Genomic DNA, 21,014 nt, shown 5'->3' on the forward strand with positions numbered 1-21,014 from the left:
ATGTCAGTACCTTTAAGAGTAAATTAATATTTAATAAAATTTATTTTTCAAAGGCATGAAAAACTGTGTGATGAGACTTATCGTCACACAGTTTTTCATACATTTGAAAAATAAATTTTATTAAATATTAATAATAAATTTAAAAAATATAAGATTGACATTAAAATTATAAGCTTATAAGACTTGTATAAAAACTTTTATCTAAAATTGGGATTAAAATAGAAACACAAAGGTTTATGTATACATTTGACAAGAATGTTATAAAATGAAATAGCACTACGGATTACCCAATACAATGGACAATGGTTAAAACGTTTGCAGTGCGTTTGAATATTTAAACAACTTGCTTGAAAATATAAAAAAATAATATTATTAGCTCAAAAATCTAACTTGACCTCGATGCTCATTTATTTATATACCTATTTTTAATAATGTACTCTTTAATAATCGTTTAGAATTTTCTTGTGTTTATAAACTTTAGAGATATCATTGAAAATAACATTTTATTTCTATTTTATTAACATTAAATAACAATCATAAAATGATATCTCTAATGTTTCTCAACATCACCCTCTAGAGTAACAATTAATTTAACGAAGGAATATTTTGATATAAAAATTTTACTTTAAAAAACCATAATATTGTAACAGTGATTTAATTAGCTCGTATATAAATTAACAATAACGAGTGAGGCCAGTAAAACAAACAAAAAATTATAGGTGTTTGTATAAAGTATAAATTGTATTAATAAATTTTATTTCAATGCGCTCATGGCGACGCCATCAACGTCAAACTGATAATATTAGTAAATAGATCTTTTGAAATTTTACAACATTAATCTGAAACACTTTTTTCTAACATGCTTAGTTTTCGAGATATTTTGCTGTTCTGGTATTTTTTCTCCACCTTGTATACGAATTCCACTACTGTATCAAAAATGTGAACTGAATAAGAAAATTTTAGCAAAGTCCACGTGTATCTCAGAAAATCAAAGTTTAGGAGATTGAACTTTTCATTGCGATATCTCCGTCCGTAGAACATGAATAGAAAAAATAAAAACATTTTTATTATACAACTTTACTCAAACTATCGTTTGAGAGTATTTAGAACTTAATCGATTCAAAAGTTATTGAAATATCATAATCTCGTGTGCTTGGAAGTTGATGACTCGTGTATAACATTTTTTTTTTAATACAAAAATACAATCGTATCACGTGCTAAGTATAAACGTTATATTGTACATTAAATAATTATAAAATAAATAATTATAACATGTTTAAATTTTAAGTTTTGTATAGATTTTGGTTATACAAAAACATAAAAAAGTTATACATACGAATATCAGTTACAAAAATGATACTAATGATACTAATGTATATTACTTATTAATGATAAGTATATATTTAATAATTAATAAATCAAGTCATATTCCATTTTTATTTATTCATAATCTGTCATCAAAAACATGATCTGTCATTTATCATCGTGAATTTTATTATTCTTAATCATAAATTTAATTAATTTTTGAAATTTTTATTATTTATATTTAGTTATTTATATGTAAATATGAAATTAAATAAATGGCGCGCGCGTAGCGCACGTTTGTGTTTTAGTTACTGTTAAACTTTGCATAACTCGAAATATGTATAGTCGGAGAACAATTAAATAACAAAGAAACACTCGAATATATATGCATTCGTGTAATAGAACGATTAAGTATAAAAACAATGTCAAAGTATGTGTAATTAAATGTTAAAATGTGTCTTGAAAAAGTTAAAAAATGGTCGAAAGTAAATATACCTTATTACAATTGTCAGCTATCATTTATTGGCATATTAAGGTCATTAAAAAACGGCAGGCTATTAAACGAATAACTCCATTATTAATTGTTTGAATTTGTTACTAAAAAACGGAAATAATATGGATAGCCATAATGTCCACTGTACTCATAATACCTCCTTCTCCTCTATTTTTAATGTTATGCCGTCTGAAAAATTTAATTACAGAAATGAAAAATATTTGATGTAAAATTGATTAAAGTTGAAAAGGTTGATTTGATGAAAGTTGAAAAACTATAACGTTCAATCTTTTCAATTTTTATTAAAAATAATTGTTAAAAACATCTAAAGATTTTTATTATTAAATATATATAATAAAATGTAATTATCTTACTTTTTTAAAAAGTATTTACTTCATATAGAACAAATTAATTATTACTTCTTATAGTTAAACGCATTTATAATTATATATTTATAATTATATTTTGTATATTGAGAAGCAATGATATAGTACAATCAATACAGTTATTTGAGATGGTTTTCAATAATTGGATTGTGACACGATGATGGACAGAAAATTTCACATTTGTTTTCTTCTTGCGATGTGATAAAGTTTGAATAAAACATAAATTTTTTGATTGCAGTTCATCTGGTATTAATTCTCACCTCTTCCTAATTACTATATCTGTTTATTTGCTGCGTCAGTTATTATATCAAGAAGGTTAGAAAAAATATTCAACACTGTGCAGACGAGTTAACTTTCGTTACAGAAGTCAGTAATATTCCCAAGAACTTTGTTTTTAGTATTGACTAACTTATGTTATATCATCTCTCGGAAAATTGTTATCGATTAATAACTCACCCATTATCCCACATGAAATATTGCCAATATCAGGTATCAGATATTCTGGCAGAAAATACGTGTTATCAGCAACGATAATGAGGATTGACAGCAGTAAAGGGATGCCCCATCCATATAAACAGTACAACAGAAATCTTTTCCTATTATTGTAGTTCTTCCTATTCTTAAAAGTTCTGTGGAGAAGATAAATTAACATTAACTTATTAAATTTTATTAAGTCCGCATTGTGTTTACACAAATGCTAAAATATTGCTTTTAATCATAGCATGCATTATTATCAGATCTATAACAATTGGGTTCGCGTTTCTTGACAAGATCATGCCTTTATGATGTAAAAATTTGCCAGCAATATATCGACAACTTATATTGTAATCTGAAATCTTCATCGTCAATACGGATTCAAAATGCATGGTGTTTCTATTTAGTCATATATATAGGATCCCATGTTTTTCATAATGTTGACAAGTAATTTTGATGTTGCTATTGGACTGGTGATATATATGTAAAATATACATATACATTGTTACCTGCTTGTTGCTTCAATGTAGATGCATTCAAATTCGCTGAAGACAAATATATGGCAAATTGCTGGCATAATAATACGAGGTGTGTTCAAAAAGTATCGCGAATTTTGTGTTTTTTCAAAAATTATTTATTTATTCATGAATATCTATTTTGTCCCCTTCAAAGCAATCCCCATGAGATATTATACACTTGTGCCAACGGTTTTTCCAATCTTCGAAGCACTTCAAAAAATCATTTTTTTTTATCTTGTTCAGCTCCTCCTTCGATGCCGTCTTTATCTCGTCAAGCGTAGCGTAACGTCGTCCTTTCATGGGCCTCTTCAGTTTAGGGAACAAGAAAAAGTCACAGGGGGCCAGATCTGGGGAATACGGTGGCTGCGGCATCATTAGTGTGTTGTTTTTGGCCAAAAAGTCGCGCACAAGCAACGATGTGTGAGCAGGGGCGTTATCGTGGTGCAAAAGCCAATTTTTGTTCTTCCACAAATCCGGGCGTTTCTGGCGGATTGCTTCGCGCAAATTGCGCATAACTTGCAGGTAATATTCCTTATTGACCGTTCTACCCTGTGGCAAGAACTCATGATGCACCACGCCCCTGCAATCGAAGAAAACTGTCAGCAAAACTTTCACATTCGACCGAACTTGGCGCGCTTTTTTCGGTCTTGGTTCGTGCGGCAGCTTCCATTGAGATGATTGAGCTTTGGTTTCCACGTCATAACCATAAACCCACGATTCGTTACCAGTTATGACCCTCTGGAGCAAATTTGGGTCGTCGCGGACAGAGTCCAACATCTCATTAGCAATGTTCATGCGATGCTGTTTTTGGTCGCAATTGAGCAATTTTGGTACGAATTTCGCGGCGACCCGTCTCATGCCCAAATCATTGATAAAAATCGAATGGCACGAGCCAATCGATATGTTTAGGTCCTCAGCAACTTCTCTAACGGTGATTCGACGATTGGCCAATACCATTTTCTCCACTTCATTAATTTTTTCGTCTGTTGTTGAAGTGCTCGGGCGTCCGGCACGCTCTTCGTCGTTCACATCCTCTCGGCCTTCTGAGAACATTTTGTACCACCGATAAACGTTGCTTCGGTCCAAGGTAGCTTCTCCGTATGCCACAGTCAACATTCGGAATGCATCCGCGCACTTAATTTCGTTTTTCACACAAAATTTGATACAGGTTCTTTGATCCATTTTTTTGAATAGGTAAAAATCGAAGACGATCCAAAACACGTGCAAGCAAAGCAGCTGTCAACAATTAAGTGAACATTCAAAATGGCCGAGCTTGTCGGCATAAGTGAGAGACATGAGTACCAACATAACGCCACAAAAAGATCGAAATTCGAATATACGTAACCCGCGAAAATTCAAAATTCGCGATACTTTTTGAACACACCTCGTAAGCAATCACAGATTTATGCGATTTCACTAATTAAGATACGCTTTGTTACCCGGGAGAAAATAAAGCGTATAGCGTAAGTTGGAACATTGGAACGTAAAGAAAGAGTATGGAAAGAATGATGAAAGTGTAATTGAACTTTTTATAAAGTATACATTTTGGAACATCGGAGCGTGTAATGCTTATATGACGCTTGTGTAATGATTCAAGAAACTTCCTATTTTTTCCAGGGTATCTGGATATTAAACAACTTTTTCTAAATTTAAGTTTTAAATATATGATGATTGCCATATCATTATAATTTTGTTGAAATATTATGTAAAAATTATTTGCGATAACAGTTATTAGTATTTAAAAAGTTAACACTTTTTCGTCTACTTTTCTAAGTGTATATTCGCACAATTAAAAATTATAATTATTATCGAAACTTATAATTTAATAAATGTACTGTAGGAATAAGATTATAGCCATAAGAATAAAATTAAAAAATTATGAAATACTGGTAAACAGTGATAGATCAATGAGATAATTGAGACACCATAAAGCTAAATTAAAAAATTATTTCGTGCGATAATAAATTTTAAGTATTGAAAGTATTAAAATTATGAAATTGATTAATTCATTAATTCTTGAATTATTAATTTTCTGCACGGTAAAATAATTGTCTACTCATTTATTCATTCCTCGATTATTTCATTTGACCCAATGATGTCATTGTGTATGACTTACGTGATGGTCCGCCACATGTCGAAGCAAATGACGTTAAGCCAGAAAACTGTCGCATGTCCAGAAAAAACCTGATGTAAGCTAGAAAAATATTTTTTACGTTTCTTTATCATTATTCGTATATGAATATTTCCTACGTTTGTATACAAACCTAAAAATTTGCACTCTATTCTTCTTTGTTGCTTAGGTAAGACTACGTTAAACGAAATGGAAATGAATGTGAGGATGGTAGACAACAAGACATTGCTCACGTAACATATGACCATTTTTCCATGAATATTTCCATGCATATTCGGTAAGAACGCGTACACTAGCAATGTAATCAGCAGAAATACACCCTTGATGACTGTTAGGGGGAAATACGAGGCAGATCTAAACCAAAAATACATTTTAGGTTTCATAATTCGCAGGATATACAAATGCGTCACGTTTATCTAATGCTCAACAATTGATCTGACATTATTTTTATCAATTTCACATACATTAATAATGCTTCTCCTTGTGCCGCGTGTACATACTAAAATATTTACAGCTCTTAAATATTTGAATACTTTTTAATTATACGGTGCTCGACATGTTACTACATGTTATGATTATTTGACATCGTAAAATTAAAACAAACTAAATCTATCGAATTTAACCAAATTTAAAAAAATTTGCGGTGGAAGAAATAAGAGCCTGAATGCATAGTAATGCGCTAGCATCGATAATGAAAGTCTAATACAACACATTGAATTTTAATTAATTACTAAGAAATCAACACAAATTTACTTTTCCGGAACAAATTTGTGATATCACAAACCATTGGGAAATCCGATATTAATACAATCTGACAATTCGTTTACATATACAGAGATATTGCTGAAAAGTGAAACTAAATAATAGAATAGCAGTTGGTAAATGTACGCAAATAATAATTACATACAGTTATCACATAATACATTTTATAGCTAAGGTAATGGAAAATATATACCTTTGAATAATGTAAGTTCTAGTGTTTTGCTTTACTGTGTGTTCGTCACAGTAAAGCAATTCAAAACGATAAGAGTTGTTGACTTTGTCTTCCACGAAGTCGAAGCAGTGCCTGCCGTCCATATATACATTTGATTCCAGTAACATACGTTCTTCCCATTCATCTGGGTCCCAGAAACGGTGTATTTTTTTACACGGGGTGTATATAAGGGGGTTTATAACATTACTCCAAATCCCGTGGACTAAGTAATTAAAGAGAAGTAAGTTAATTTCGTTTCTCTGTGAGTAGAATTAACGTCGACAATTGTCAACCGTTATTTATAATCAATTAGTAATGACAGATAAGAAATGTAGTAGAGATAAAAATATAAATTTTCTCAGAAAGTAATAGAAGTGTTTAAATACCATTAGATGTAGGGTTGCTATAGTGGGGGATTTTTCTCAAAATTTAGATTCTGTTATTATCAAGTAAAACTATTTGGAAGAACAAAAAATTTATAATTTTTGGAAGAAGAAAATGTAAGGATCTTTAATATTTGCATTTTCCCAGAAATTCCCCGTAATATAATAAAAGTTTGAGGAAATCAGTTTAGTAACTCTGATTAGAAATACCTTTGGTAATGTCGAAAGTGAACGACTTCATCTGACTCATGGCGTTTGCAAGAGCATTGTAAAATTTTCCACGTTTATTAGGTACAGGGCGCGTATTGCAATCAATTAATGTGATATTTTGATATTTAAAAAAATGAAGATGTTCATCTTCGGAACAACACTTTCTGATACAAGCGTTTTTGTCGCAGAATTCCGGTTTTCTGCAGATACGGACTGCCAAACTTCGTTTAACTGCAAATTCTGACATCATCTCGATACAAATGTTATCCCCAATAACAGGTTCCTCTTTGACAACATTGTTGAGCACTGGAACCTTCACCTGTTAAGTTGTTTGATTCATCTACTGTTTTAATTCACATCGACACATCCATAAGGTGTATATTTCTCTTTCAAAAGGCATAAATGATTTATTATATAAATTATCTTACATATCACTGTATTTATTCTATTACTGGCATATTACAGGCAATCATCAGAATTGTATTAACTATGCCTGCATATGTAGGCAAATTAATACCTTCACTTTGTGACAACATTAAGTAAAAGCTTGCCAACAACTTGTTGGCAACTTTAAAAACATTATCTTCAAAATGTGTGCTGTTATCATAATGCCACAAAAATTTATAGAATTAAACAATACTGCTAACGCGAAATAAATTTACTGTTTTCTAACCGGTAATATATGCATACATTTAATTTACAATTAAAACTAGATCGCGTTTTGTGTATGTACATATAATACAATTAAAGACAAGATATGCTTTGTATACTGTCACAGCAAGATCATGTCACTGAAATAATGAAGCGACCTTTAGCACATTGGACAAATTAGTGCACCTCATGTGTGTTGTGAACTTGTCATCAATTTTCCGACATCGGAATCTAATGGAACTGAGTTAGCAACAAGAGAGCAAAGATATATCATCAGTCAATGAAGATTTTACATGATTGCAAAACAACAGTTACATTTGTATACATTTATATACATTTATACATTGTCATCTCGGTGGTGCTTTGTCATTTCGGAATATTCAAAATAGTTAAATATAAATACGTGTTAAACTGCTACAGCATCTAAAGCAATCACAGATTTGTGGGATTTTGCTTAAACGCGTGGTTAACTAGGATCATGTGAGGTGTTTACAAATTTTTTGCTGCAAAAAGGATTATGATACATCTGTAATATAAGATAAAGTATAGAACATCTACGAAAAAATTATATACTGAATCCTTGAAAAATAAGAGGACATTTATTTCTCGATCTGAGAATAGTGTAAAACAAACGAGCATCGAACTGAAAGTTAATTTTTTTTTCTATCTGCTATGGCTCAACTCACTAGAAAAATATTTAATCTCTTCAGCAAAATTTGTTTAATTTAGACATTTTTAAAACAATCGAAAATTTTTTTATATAACAAATATTTAATTACTTCTGCGAAATACAAAGTAAAGAAATACTTTTATATACATATAATATTAACTAAATAATTATGTGTGGTACATTTTAACAAAAATAACCTCAATTAAGGTAAATGTATGAAATTACGCCACATTAAGCAAGAACTAATTTTTGACAAATTATTTAAAAAATAATAATGAATAATGTTCGATAAGACTGTAAATATTATCTAAAGTTAATATTTAACTTTAAATTAACAAAAACGTATATAAAAATTGAAAATAAACATGAATATGTTTATGTACAAAAGATTTAAGCGTGGATTGCAAATATACTGAGTTCCGCCAGATTTTTCCGATTTAGGCCACTAATATATACCAAATGACGTCACACTGTCCGTGTGTTTACTACCCTTATTATATTTTCCAAAAATTTATGCAATACTAATACAATTTTGTATTACAATCAAAAGTATTTTATTTTACAATTTACACGTTACATTGTTACAACAATTGTAACAACAATTTAAGAATAAATTTAGTCATGGATAAAGTGACAAATTTTTGACATGGGTATTTGGGAATCGTTTTTCACAAAAAATCACATTATGCGCAATTACTTTCTTTGATGGAATAACTTCATACACTTTGTCGACTGTTTTCCGATAATGTTTACCCTTACAAAAATAATTCACCGTTTTTGGCCCGTTTTTAGCACTCGAAAACGATCAATTTGAGTGGTGAAAACGTGCAATCCGCTCGATGAGTATGATCCGTTTTTAAGCCGCAAACAGATAATTTTCTGGAAAAATGAGTGCTTAAACCGGATTGCATACGAGTATATCCGAGTAGTAATAACGTATAGTTCAGTACAAAGTATGAGTATTTTTGAGTGGTAAAAACGTATTCAGCTACGAGTACAAAATACTCATTTAGCACTCACAAGCACCCACATTGCACATTTTGAAAAATAAAACAATTCAATAAAAATTATTAATTAATCTATAATTATTAAAATTTTTATAAATCATGCTATTTTACAATGTGCAATGTGAATGCTATATATTTTATATTTACACACATGGTTATTATTTGAAAAACGTATACATATACAATTTCGTGTATGTGTGATTTTTGTAGATGTATACATTTTCAAATAATTGCCATAACAATTTTGATATATGAATAATATTTGAATGTATAATTAAACCAACTTAGCAATTATAATTTTTATTATTATTATACAAAGTAAACATTTTTACTTCTATACGAATAACCAAAAATAATTATATTACGATTTTTAATAACAAATAAAATATTTTTAAATTCCATATTAATTGCTTAAAAATATTTTTTATGTTACGATGTTTACTTTAGAATTTTCTTCATTTAGAAAACAGCGATAATGAATTTTTAAATAAACCGTGATAGTCTTGCAACTAAACTTAGTGTGACAAATTAAGTTCTAAATTAATAAAAAAGTTTATATAAATCAAAGAACAATTAAAGATATATAAAAATAACGAAATAAATATTATACATCAAAGATAGCGGTTCAAAGGGATTTATATGTTGAAGTTGGCACAGGCATAGATAAATTGTCATTGGAATGATGATGATATTTGCCACTATCAATACAATCGATGTTTTCGAAAATTGATTTTACTATTATTTATTCTCCTTCAAGCAATACAACTTTTATCTAACATATATTTTTAATTCAACTATCTTGCAAAAATATAAAGAATAATAAAATAAAACAAGATACTCCATGTACACACCAAAAAGACATTGCACTATAAACTTTCGATGCTTTCTCACGAATATTTAAATATTGCGTTGTGCGACTTATTTATAAATTAATTGAGAGTAAGTACTAATATAATTAATATAAATATAATTAAAGTTAAGAGAAATCAGCGAATATCAAGAGGCGCGGTCGCGCCAAATGAAGCATTAGCGAGTTCTATTTTATCCTACTTTTGTGAGTAAAAGAACGTATAAATAACGGGGTGTCACTCATCAACTGGAAAATGAGTATTAAAAACGGACAATCCACTTGGTCTTCCCTTTCGTGAGAAAAAGAGGAACGTATTAACGTATTGTCACTCATCAACTAAAAAATGAGTATTGAAAACGGACAATATACTCGTAAAATATTCGTAAGCCTACTCGTGTATACTCATCATCTTCCTTTACAATAGGCTGCGAGTGCAAAAAACGGGCATAAAAATGATGAAACGGGCTAAAAACGGGCTAAAAATGGTCCATATGAGGTGTAAACATGGTGAATTATTTTTGTAAGGGTAGATATTTTTAATCATTCGTGTTTTATTATGGATACAAAACAAATTGCGGCGTCATTTGGACTATTGGCGTAATTTTGTACATTTAATTTGTATAACTTGTACTAAAGGTACTAAATTTTTTTATTTTAGAGTATTTTACTTGCTAACAAAACACTTATGATTCAGCAATCATTTGTGAATGTGTACTTTATTCGTGCATAAAAGTAAAAAAACGGAATATTAAAAGCAATATTATGCAATGAAATGTTATGTAAAACTGAAATTTTGTTTTTTTTAATTACTAATTGTTAACTTAGTTAAAAAAATTAAATTTTTAGAATACTCATAATAATAGTTGATATGCAATACTTTCAAAAATTATCTTAGAAGTTCTAATTCCTTGCTCACCGAATATGTATTGTTCCGTAGAAAGATATCGTTTTCGTTAATTTCATAGTTAACGATCGGCCCTTGGCATTCAGGTGGACCATGAGTAAGTATTACTGCACTTTCTGCGTCACTCGATCTATTTAGCAAAAATGGTCCAAGACTCTGTGTTTCGTTTAACTGGGTCACACATGTCTTTATGCGGCTGTCGAATATTGTATCGCCAAAGCAGCATCTTCTGATGTGTAAGAACTGTTCAAAGGATGCGTTAATTGTTTTCACTTGTTGGTCCTTATTTGATCGACAGTGATGAATTATTATTATGAGTTCGTATGCATTTTCTGTGTAAAATAATTCAAAGCAAGCTGGCACCTACAAACAATTTGTAAATTATTAAGCAAAGGCCACTCGCTTTTAACCTCATTTAAATAATTGCGGTTAATATCATTTTACCTTAGATATATGATTAGGATAGTATACAAAGTGTGGATACTATTATTTTGCTTCTAAATGATATAAATAGATATACCGAGTATAAACGAGACAGGAAAGCATTTAATATTGTTGTGCCCGTTCGGCCGAGCTTGAGAAGCTGGCCGAAGGAAGATCTATCGATCAGACAGAAGAAGCGCGGCCGGCTTTGGTTCTTTTTCGGGACGCGGAGTTGTCAAGCGATTTTGAAATAATTCCGCTACGAATTTATTGTACATAGAGATTTAATTAAAGTCAGTGTTCTTTTTTATAAAAGAGTGCCTGGTCATTTCGTGTTGTGCGTACGCGCCTTCCTTCGCGAGAATCTTGCGTGCTCGTTTCGTCGAGTACAACAATATTTTCCCTAGGTTTCTTTTTATTATTTTCTTTATTATTTTCTTTCTACTGCTTATAAAATTTAACTTCTATTCTGTCAATCATGACATTGTAATCTTAAAGTTATAGATAATAACATCAATTTAAATTCAATTTACCTCTAAGATAGTGTTAGATTCGAGATCGTCAAGTGGCGTTGTCACAAGATCCTCAGGTTTGTTGCACTGAGGAATTCCTGGGAACTCATTGGTAATGTTCCAATAATGAGAATAAACCTCTATCGCAAATGTCGGCATAAATTCACATATAGTGGAATTGAATACAAACATCTCTCCTGGTGGGCAACATTTCATCAGTTGCCATTCGGATGATGCTCTTATCAAGGATAATACCAGGCCAAATAAAGCAAACTTTGTAAACATAGTCATGTCTACCTATAATTATTCGTTTATTTAATGCAAATTATATATTTTTTCTATTATTATTGCTTATTTGAATTCAATGTCACGTTTTAATTAAAGCGCCCTGATTATTATTTTGTTTGAATTGCAGTTTACATTTCGAAAACATTTCTAGTTTATACTTTAAATCCGTTTTTCTTTACGTTCATTTTAGTTTTACTAAAGATATAATTCACTTGTCCATGAATAACATAGCCTTTTTTACTCTTCTTCATAAAGAATTTCTTTAGGCTTTCCTCGTTCTATTATTATTTTAAGTCTATTTAAGTATTTAAATCAATTCTCTTAATTGCTTAAATTTTAAACCGCCACTTTATTGCAAGTTTTATGCACAACTATTTTAATGCTTTCTGGTACTCAATTCTATTTCTGCGTTTCGTCTGTTCGTTTGTCTGATATTCACCTGGACAGTAATAGTTGCTATCTGTTTAATAATAATTTGGATTTTTATGCTTCTATTCAGATCATTCTGAGCAGAAATTTATTACAACTTTAGATTACTTGCTTGGTATCAAATTATTCTTACGTGATACGTGATTATTAAAATTTTAAATCCAAAAGATCAGTATTCAATATTTATTTTTTCTTTTTAGCGAAGAGATTATTCTGATTTATAAGTTATGATGTTTTTATAAGGCAATTTTTTATATATATCTCACTATATGCTTGTACCACCTATTTCGGAAATTTACAAAAAATTTGAGATAAGAATTTATTTAACGTATCGCAATAAAAATTAGCAGTTAATTAATCAAATAACTTATTTGTTCCTAGCGCTCGTTTGAAAAATTGCGATACCGCTCAATCATTTCTTTGACATTTATACGCCCTATTTACACACTCTTCTCGATGACCCAACCGAATAGATCAGTATGAAAGAGTGAATTGTGAATAATTAAGAGCTTTCTTAATTTTAACGCCTCAGTATAATATCAATTTATTTTTGTAAGTCTATCCTCCTCTCTCTTCCACTTTGCGGAGTTAAAAAAAAAATATCAGAATTACATAAGAAGCATCGAGAAAAATTTTTTTGAATTAAGAAATACATTTTCTTTTAAAACAATATATTTTGATGCAAACATTTATTCGTTCTATGTATGTAAAAATATTTACTTTTAAGAAAATAGATGTATTACATTAAGTATGTAATTTTGAATTATTATATTTTTTACATTTAAATAATGATTTTACAAATAAACTAATATTATTATTAATCTTAATTAAATTGCGTAATGTCAATTTATCAAAAAGACAGAAAAAAGCAATAATCTAGATGTTGGTGTAAAAATATAATTATAACGAAGAGCTTTTATATGTACTTGTACATACGTTTCGGGCTTACTTGCCTCTAAAGACTGATCAATTAGTCATGCCGTAGGCATACAGGGTATTACGGAAACCATAACAAAAAAATTAGACAACAATTATTCATTTGGATATCGCTGTGTCAATAAACTAAACAGATTTGTTAAAGTACGGTATTCCATACTTAGACAACAATAATATTGTTTATAAATTAGATTGTAACAAGTGTGATGCTTCATAGTCAAACAAAAAAACAATTAAAAACTCGAATAAAAGAACAACATCAAATTAGCTCCGGATAAACAATTAGTTGTCTCGGATCATCTAATGTGATCACAATTTCGATTGGGAGCACGCTTTTCTTTTAAACAAAGAAAATCTAATTGCCAAAAACGACTTGTTTCCAAAATAATGCATATCAGAGAACAAAAGAATAGTATAAATCTTATGAAGAACACAGAACTGTTAGACAAATATCTTGATACCTTCGAAACGTTATGATAATAGTAATGAACTTTCCATACGAAATATCAATAACAAACGTGATTAAATACAAGATAACGGTATATACTCTTGAAAACAGCAGTCTTTCTCATTTCATCTCATCTCGGAGAGACGTTGTTATTTCTGTGCAAGAACCAAAACGTTTACTTCGCCTATAAATCTTTTCTTTCTCTTGTTATATGTAAGTGTAAGACATCGTGCATTTGTTATGATTTTTCAATAATTTATTTGTTTTGTGACACGTTTTAATTTATTTAAGACGACCCCGTTACTATAATCAGCAATGTTTGCAACGTTTCGACGGACGGATTGCTACTGATAATGAGTTTTCTAATTGGAGGATGCGTGTCCACGCCTTTGACTCAAAAAATAAAAAACAATCTTATTTACGTAAGCGTTAACCTGCGGATGAACCAATCGTTTTCTGATTGTTATTAAATTTCTCACGTTTTGGATAATGTAATATTATCGTTTAAATTGCAGATAAGTCGATCTTTGTTGTCCGTTTTATTTTAATACACTTAATGTAATTTCCATATGTTGATAAAAGGCAAGTAAGCTTAAAAGATACATATAAAAACTCTTCGTTATAATTATATTTTTACACCAATATCTAGAGTATCGCTCTTTCCTGACCTTTTAACAAATTGACATTGCGTATGCATATATAGAGCTAGAATTATACTTGTTATTTAATTAAATTGTTTTTTTAAATTAAAAAGTATAATTATTTTGAATATAAAAATAAACTAAAAGTAAACATTTTCCAGAACTATAATAAAAAATTTCTTGGATAAAAACTATTTTTTTATTTGTTTACAATAAGACCATATACTAATTTACAATAAATTTATTATTCTAGCAATATTTATGATTTTATTAAATGCATATATTTCGTTCTTTGATCTGTAATTTTTTTATAGGAATAAGAGGCCATATGTTTTTTTTATGTTTATCCCTTATTTTCAAAAGAGAACTATTTTTAAAGTATAATTAATCTTAACTTATTTTTTAATATTAGTTTATTTTCCAATTTTAATAAGCATTTTTATTTAATTTTTAAGTTTGTAAAGTGTGTATCTTTTTAGTTTTAAGCAGTTTACTTTTAAATACCACACTTCTTTTAAATTGTATTTCATAAAAGACACTACTATCCCGTTAAAGACTTGCAATGCTTTTTAATTCGTGTTATCATAAATTTACATACTGCTCGGTGAAGGGTAATTTATTATTTTGAAAGAACATGCTAATTTCTACAAACTGCTAGAGCAGACGGATAATGTTTATGAATACAATTTGTTTGTGATGATAAATGTTAATAATGTTTTAAAATTTATAAAACTATCAGGCTATCACATCAAGCGAATCAATAAAACATCTAGAGAATTGTTTTACATATAACAAACTATGATGTCTTATTAGTCGTTGAACCGCATGTTCACAAACAATGAATTTAAAAGTTTTGAAGAATGAATATTATCGAACATTTTGATCACGGTTGATTGTATCAATATAAAATTACTTTTTCAAAAAAGGTAAAAAAAAGCGTCAAGTGTGTGTATGTACTTTTTAAATCTTTATTTTTTTTACAAAATCCAAGTAATACTATCTTTGTATCTTCATTGAAAAATTTTCTTATTCTAACCCATGTGGTACTCTCTTTAATTTCTATACAGAACCTAAGTACTATCTCTGTATTATCATTGAAAAATATTCCTATTTCAACCCAAGACGTATTTACTTCAAAATAAATATCTTAAATTTAATCCAACCTAAATATATTTTTCTCAAACAATGTATGAAATCTTGTATCGCGACAATTTTAAAGAGAATATGATAATGTACTGTTTGAAATAACTGCTCTATTTCTTTTAACAAATAAACTCCAATGATATCTTTATTTTTTTAATAAAACTCAAGTGGTGGTAGCTAAGAATTAAAGAGGAAAAAAATATATAAAATTATATTGAAAAAAAAAAATTTTTAACTGCAAAAACTTGGCCCTGCGAGATGTCTAAATATAATCTAAATACAATGTTGTAAAATATAATTGTTATAGTAACTTAGAAATTATAATGATTTACAATGTTACTTAAATGTTAAAGAAACATAATCTGCAACTTACTTTGTGTAATTATTTTTTTAACGCATATTTTACAAGTATTACATTTATTGCATTCTTTCTTATATCAATTCTTTTTATTGTTTTTCTTATCTAGCAGCGCCAAGTTTTTGTAGTTAAAAAATTTTTTATTTTATTAAAATTTTATATATTTTTTTTCTTTAATTCTTAATCACCATCACTTTGGTTTTATTTAAAAAATAAAGATACTATCATTTGGATTTTATTTGTTAAAAGTAGTACAACAGTTATTTCAAACAGTACATCAATATATTCTCTTTATAAATGACGCAATTTAAAGATTTCATACATTTTTTGGAAAAATTATATTTAGGTTGGATTAAATTTAAGATATTCCTTTTTATGTAAATACGACTTGGGTTGAAGTAGGAAGATTTTTCAATGATAATACAGAGATAGTACTTAGGTTCTGCATAGGAATTAAAGAGAGTACCATATGGGTTAGAATAAGAAAATTTTTCAATGAAGATACAAAAATGGACACTTGAATTTTGTAAAAAAAATAAAGATTTAAGGGGTACATACACACACTTAGCGCCCTTTTTACCTTTTTTGAAAAGGTAATTTTGTACTGTAACAAATACCCAAACAGATTTGTTTAATGCTTTCGCCGACTATCTGAGCGGAAATTTTCTAAATGTATTCGCGGTGTGTGCTAAGTTTATTTAGTAAAAGTATGTAAAAAATGTTGTAGAGAATGTTACGTAATAAAATGTTACTTTTTTATACATATAAGATGTATTTTTTTATAAAATATTTCAGAAATTATACTTGCATTTATTATGTTAATTATATTGCAAATAAGAAATTTAAAGATATTTCTAAAGTACTTAAAATTTTTTAATTACTTCAGACAAAAAGTTTAAATTACAATCAGCAATCCTCTGAAGTATAAGATTTAGATCAGGGCTGGATAAAAATGCATATTTTGGTCGATTTTCGGCTTAAAACTTTCTTCTTACCTCACTACTTTCTGCCCAATCCAAATGTTGATTGACATTTGGACTGCGTGCAGGTTGGTGAGATAAAAAATAGAGCTAACTGAAAATCGGGTAAAATGTGCATTTTTTGCCGAGCTCTAGTTTAGATGATGTCTGTATTTTAATAATGTGAAACAGCTTTAATTTCAAATCTCCTTTGCGATGCAAAATAGTTCACATATTAACGGTCGGGAAACACTGACGTAGCACGGATATTTAGTACTATGAATTGAATACGCATTTCTTTCTACATCGCGATCCATAAATCCGCTTCGTACAATTATAGCAAATATGTGGTGCTTTATTTTGAGAGATTTAGTATGTAAACTCGATTGGTTATGACGTAATTTCAAAGACTTTCTTAAATAGGATTGACAATCGAAAATTATCTAATTAGACATCTCCACGTGAAAGAGCATATTTTGTCCTTTAGGAAACGACACTTAATTTAATTACATTAACTCTATCTTCTCTCTGAAAAAAATTGTAATATATAAATAGATGATAACAAATTGAAAAATTATTCCTCTTGCAACTACTCAAAGAGTTGGAATAAGAAACTTGAGATTTTACAAAAAAAATTATATCTTTAAACTCTTCAATGTCGGTTTGATTAAAATCCGAAGTACTTTTCAAAAAGGTGAGTACTTTTCAAGTGAGTATTTGAACGTAGAATATCCTACGTTTAAGATGCGGTATCCAATTTCTTATTTGATAATCTCCAGATTTCTCTTAAAGGTGACATCGGTATTCACTTACCACACGCGACTCATCCAATTGACGAAATTGGCAGCTTTACAAGAAAGTTGGTTTATCTTATCAACAGCACGTAAATGCAAATGCTCGAGGCGGGTTGTCTAGACAGCGACGGTTTCCACAGGGAAATGAAGTTCGAATTTTCCACAGAAGGTACGCAGGGCTTCCCATTCTATGCAAGCCTTCGGGTTGCCAAGGGAGTTCGCGGCGCCTTGTGATTGGCCCCAACTTATCACGCAACCCTCGCTACTTGCGCAAATCGCTGCTCGGCGCGCAACTTGAAGTAGTTACGTCGGTGTTCTCAAACTGCAAATTTTTCGCTAGATTTCTCGACTTTAGACGGTCAAGCTAAAAGACTTTTTCTTAAGTTTGAAGCCTTTGCGCTCAGGTCTAATGCCGAAATTTATTTCGAAAAATTGTCATTACAACTCCAAGCGGGGTCACGCTATGACTGAGTATTGATATCCCTTTGCTTCGATCCGTACTCTTACAATTTCTTGTAACGTACAACGGCTTTACTTGTACATACGCGTTAAGCGAGCATGTCAAAGATAATAAAATGAAACGGTGTCATCTGCATGTCCCTGCTCTTCTCCGTGTAGTTCAATGATCCTCGAGCGACGCGACGTTAGATCCTCTTTCTCGTGATAATTCGACCAAGCAAAACATTTTCTTTACAAGACTCTACATATAAGATTTACAAACAAACAAACCCTGCGAACGGCATTCACAGCGCGTCATCACGTTTATTTCCGAGCCGAGATGACGCAAAATCCGCAGCGTGCTTTCCCAGTCGGACCTTATGATTCCAGCTGTGACTAGAGCACTATAGGTGTGACGAGCGACTAAACGGGACGTCACGTCACATTATAGGCGAGTTTTATAATTCATCGATTGATCAATTGCATTATATGCAAATACAAGTTTCACAAAACAAAATTGCATTTATGCATAATGCGATTGATCAAAACTCACCCTATATATGAAATTTTTTTTTACCTGAATGTGATTTGAAAACACAAATTTTCTGCTTTAAAAACAATTATTTACTCATATAAAATTTATGTTTTAAAACAAAAAATTGATGTTTTTAAAGCAAAGAACAGTTTGTTATTTAAAATTTATATCTTTTTCATTCTTTTTATATTGATTTTTATTTTGATTTAAAATGACACACATCAATTAGAACCTACTTCAACGCAAATTTTTGTTGCGATTGACCATGTTCTAATTGACCGGATTGCCATTTCGGTCCAGGAATGTAGTCAAAATTAATGTGATCAACCATGACAAAAATTTGGATTAAGGTGTAATTTTTTGATAGGGTTTAATTATCTTAACGCATCTCAATTGTTTATATTGTGTCTTTTCACATCAAAGTTCTCTATTAAACTGATTTATTTAAGTTTTCGTATTTCAAAAAATTGAAATAATTTCTATTCTGTATAAATTTTTATTATAAGTTTATCCTATTACTTTTTTAGATATAAGCCATAATGGAAGTGATAAATACATTTAAGGAGTGGTTAATATTTTAAAAAGCTGTTAATCCTGTGACCTATAGTGACTTTCGAGCGAAGTAGTAAAGGAGTGATTATACACACACGGCATTTTTTCCAATTACACTAATTTTTTTTTTATATTACATTAACTCTGATGACAGTTAGTATGACGGATAGTAAAAACGATATATTTCGATAATAAACTATGGTATCTGCAATATTTGGACATGTGCATAGGGGACGATTATTTTATGCATATCATTCTCTTTTACATCTTGAACACACTTTTAATCATATGACGTAAAGATAACAGTCCATTTATTATATGTATGCTGTTTGTTTAAAATATTGATATTATCTATTTGGCAAAGTTCAACGCGTGTGAGTGAAATCATTTTTTCTTCTTTTCAAGAAGAAATTTATTTGTATGGCTGAACTTGGCCGAATGCAGATACTATTAATATGCGTGGATTTACATATATAATGTTTATTTGGTTAATAAATAATGAATTAAGTGTATGCAACATAGCCTACTTATTGCTGTTTCTAGTTAAGAAGTTAAGCCAACCCTTATGAAAAAGACGCATGGGCTAAGAATTGTAATCTCTGTGATTATTGTAATGTTTTCGTGTGATCCATTCGTAGTATGAAAAAACCACACAAGTTTATTGTAATATTTACACGTTATCGTAATATTTGTGTGTGGTTATTGTAGTATTTTTCTGTAGTGATTGTAGTATAAGATTACAATTTCCAGCCAGTGGGTTTTTTTCGTAAGGGAATTATTTACTTAATTAATTGTTTACAAAAATAGTTCTTTGTATACGTTAATGTGTTAATAAATCAATAAATAGGTCAAAATGTCATTAAAGTTATAAACTTGTAAATGTAAAATTATGTCACTTTATTATTAAATTTTTTAACACTTTTTGTGAAAAAAGGAGTAATATAATTAGGCCATATTGAGTAATATATGTACTTACTACGACCTAAATAACACTTTTCTCAAAAATCTTTACTGTATCCACGTAAATATTTGGAATTGTCTCATATTTTAATATTCAGAAGTGTTTCCTACTTTGAATCTGGCCACCAGTTTTTAATTCTGTACTTAGCAAAAAATTAAAAAGAAACAAAGCTTAGACCGTGTATGAGGTACAGTTATCTTTTATTCTATTTTATATATTATTTTACACACATATACATTATTTTTACACATTATACACACATATATATTATACACACGTATATTAAATATAATTAAATAATTAAATGTAATTAAATTATACATATATTATATAAAAATTCCTAGATTTTCATAGAATTGTATAAAGATGTTTACTAATTATCTATAAATATAACTGTTGATAGTCGTCTTGACTTCATCATCGCTGGCTACTTAGATGGATCTTTAGTTGAAACTTTGATCCGCTCTATTCATTGTTGCTGCTGAATTGATGATTCAATGACGACGATGAAGTCAAAACACGGATGTTAACATGCTATTACCCTATCAAAAAACAATATTTTTTAAATGTTTTTAAATATTTAAAAAACGTTATAATGAAAAATAAATATTTAAAAAACATTAAAAAAAAACACTGTCTGCT

The 21,014-nt window shown here is 29.5% G+C and overlaps 1 protein-coding gene across 2 annotated transcripts in view; it reads right to left on the minus strand.

Moving 5' to 3' along the window:
• The window catches only part of LOC105201065 (G-protein coupled receptor Mth), a 335,046-nt gene that overhangs the window by 131,387 nt on the left and 182,645 nt on the right, over positions 1 to 21,014 (minus strand). The gene's annotated exons all lie outside the window — the stretch shown is intronic.

Source organism: Solenopsis invicta, chromosome 9 (genome assembly GCF_016802725.1).
Source record: "Solenopsis invicta isolate M01_SB chromosome 9, UNIL_Sinv_3.0, whole genome shotgun sequence".
NCBI lineage: Eukaryota > Metazoa > Arthropoda > Insecta > Hymenoptera > Formicidae > Solenopsis > Solenopsis invicta.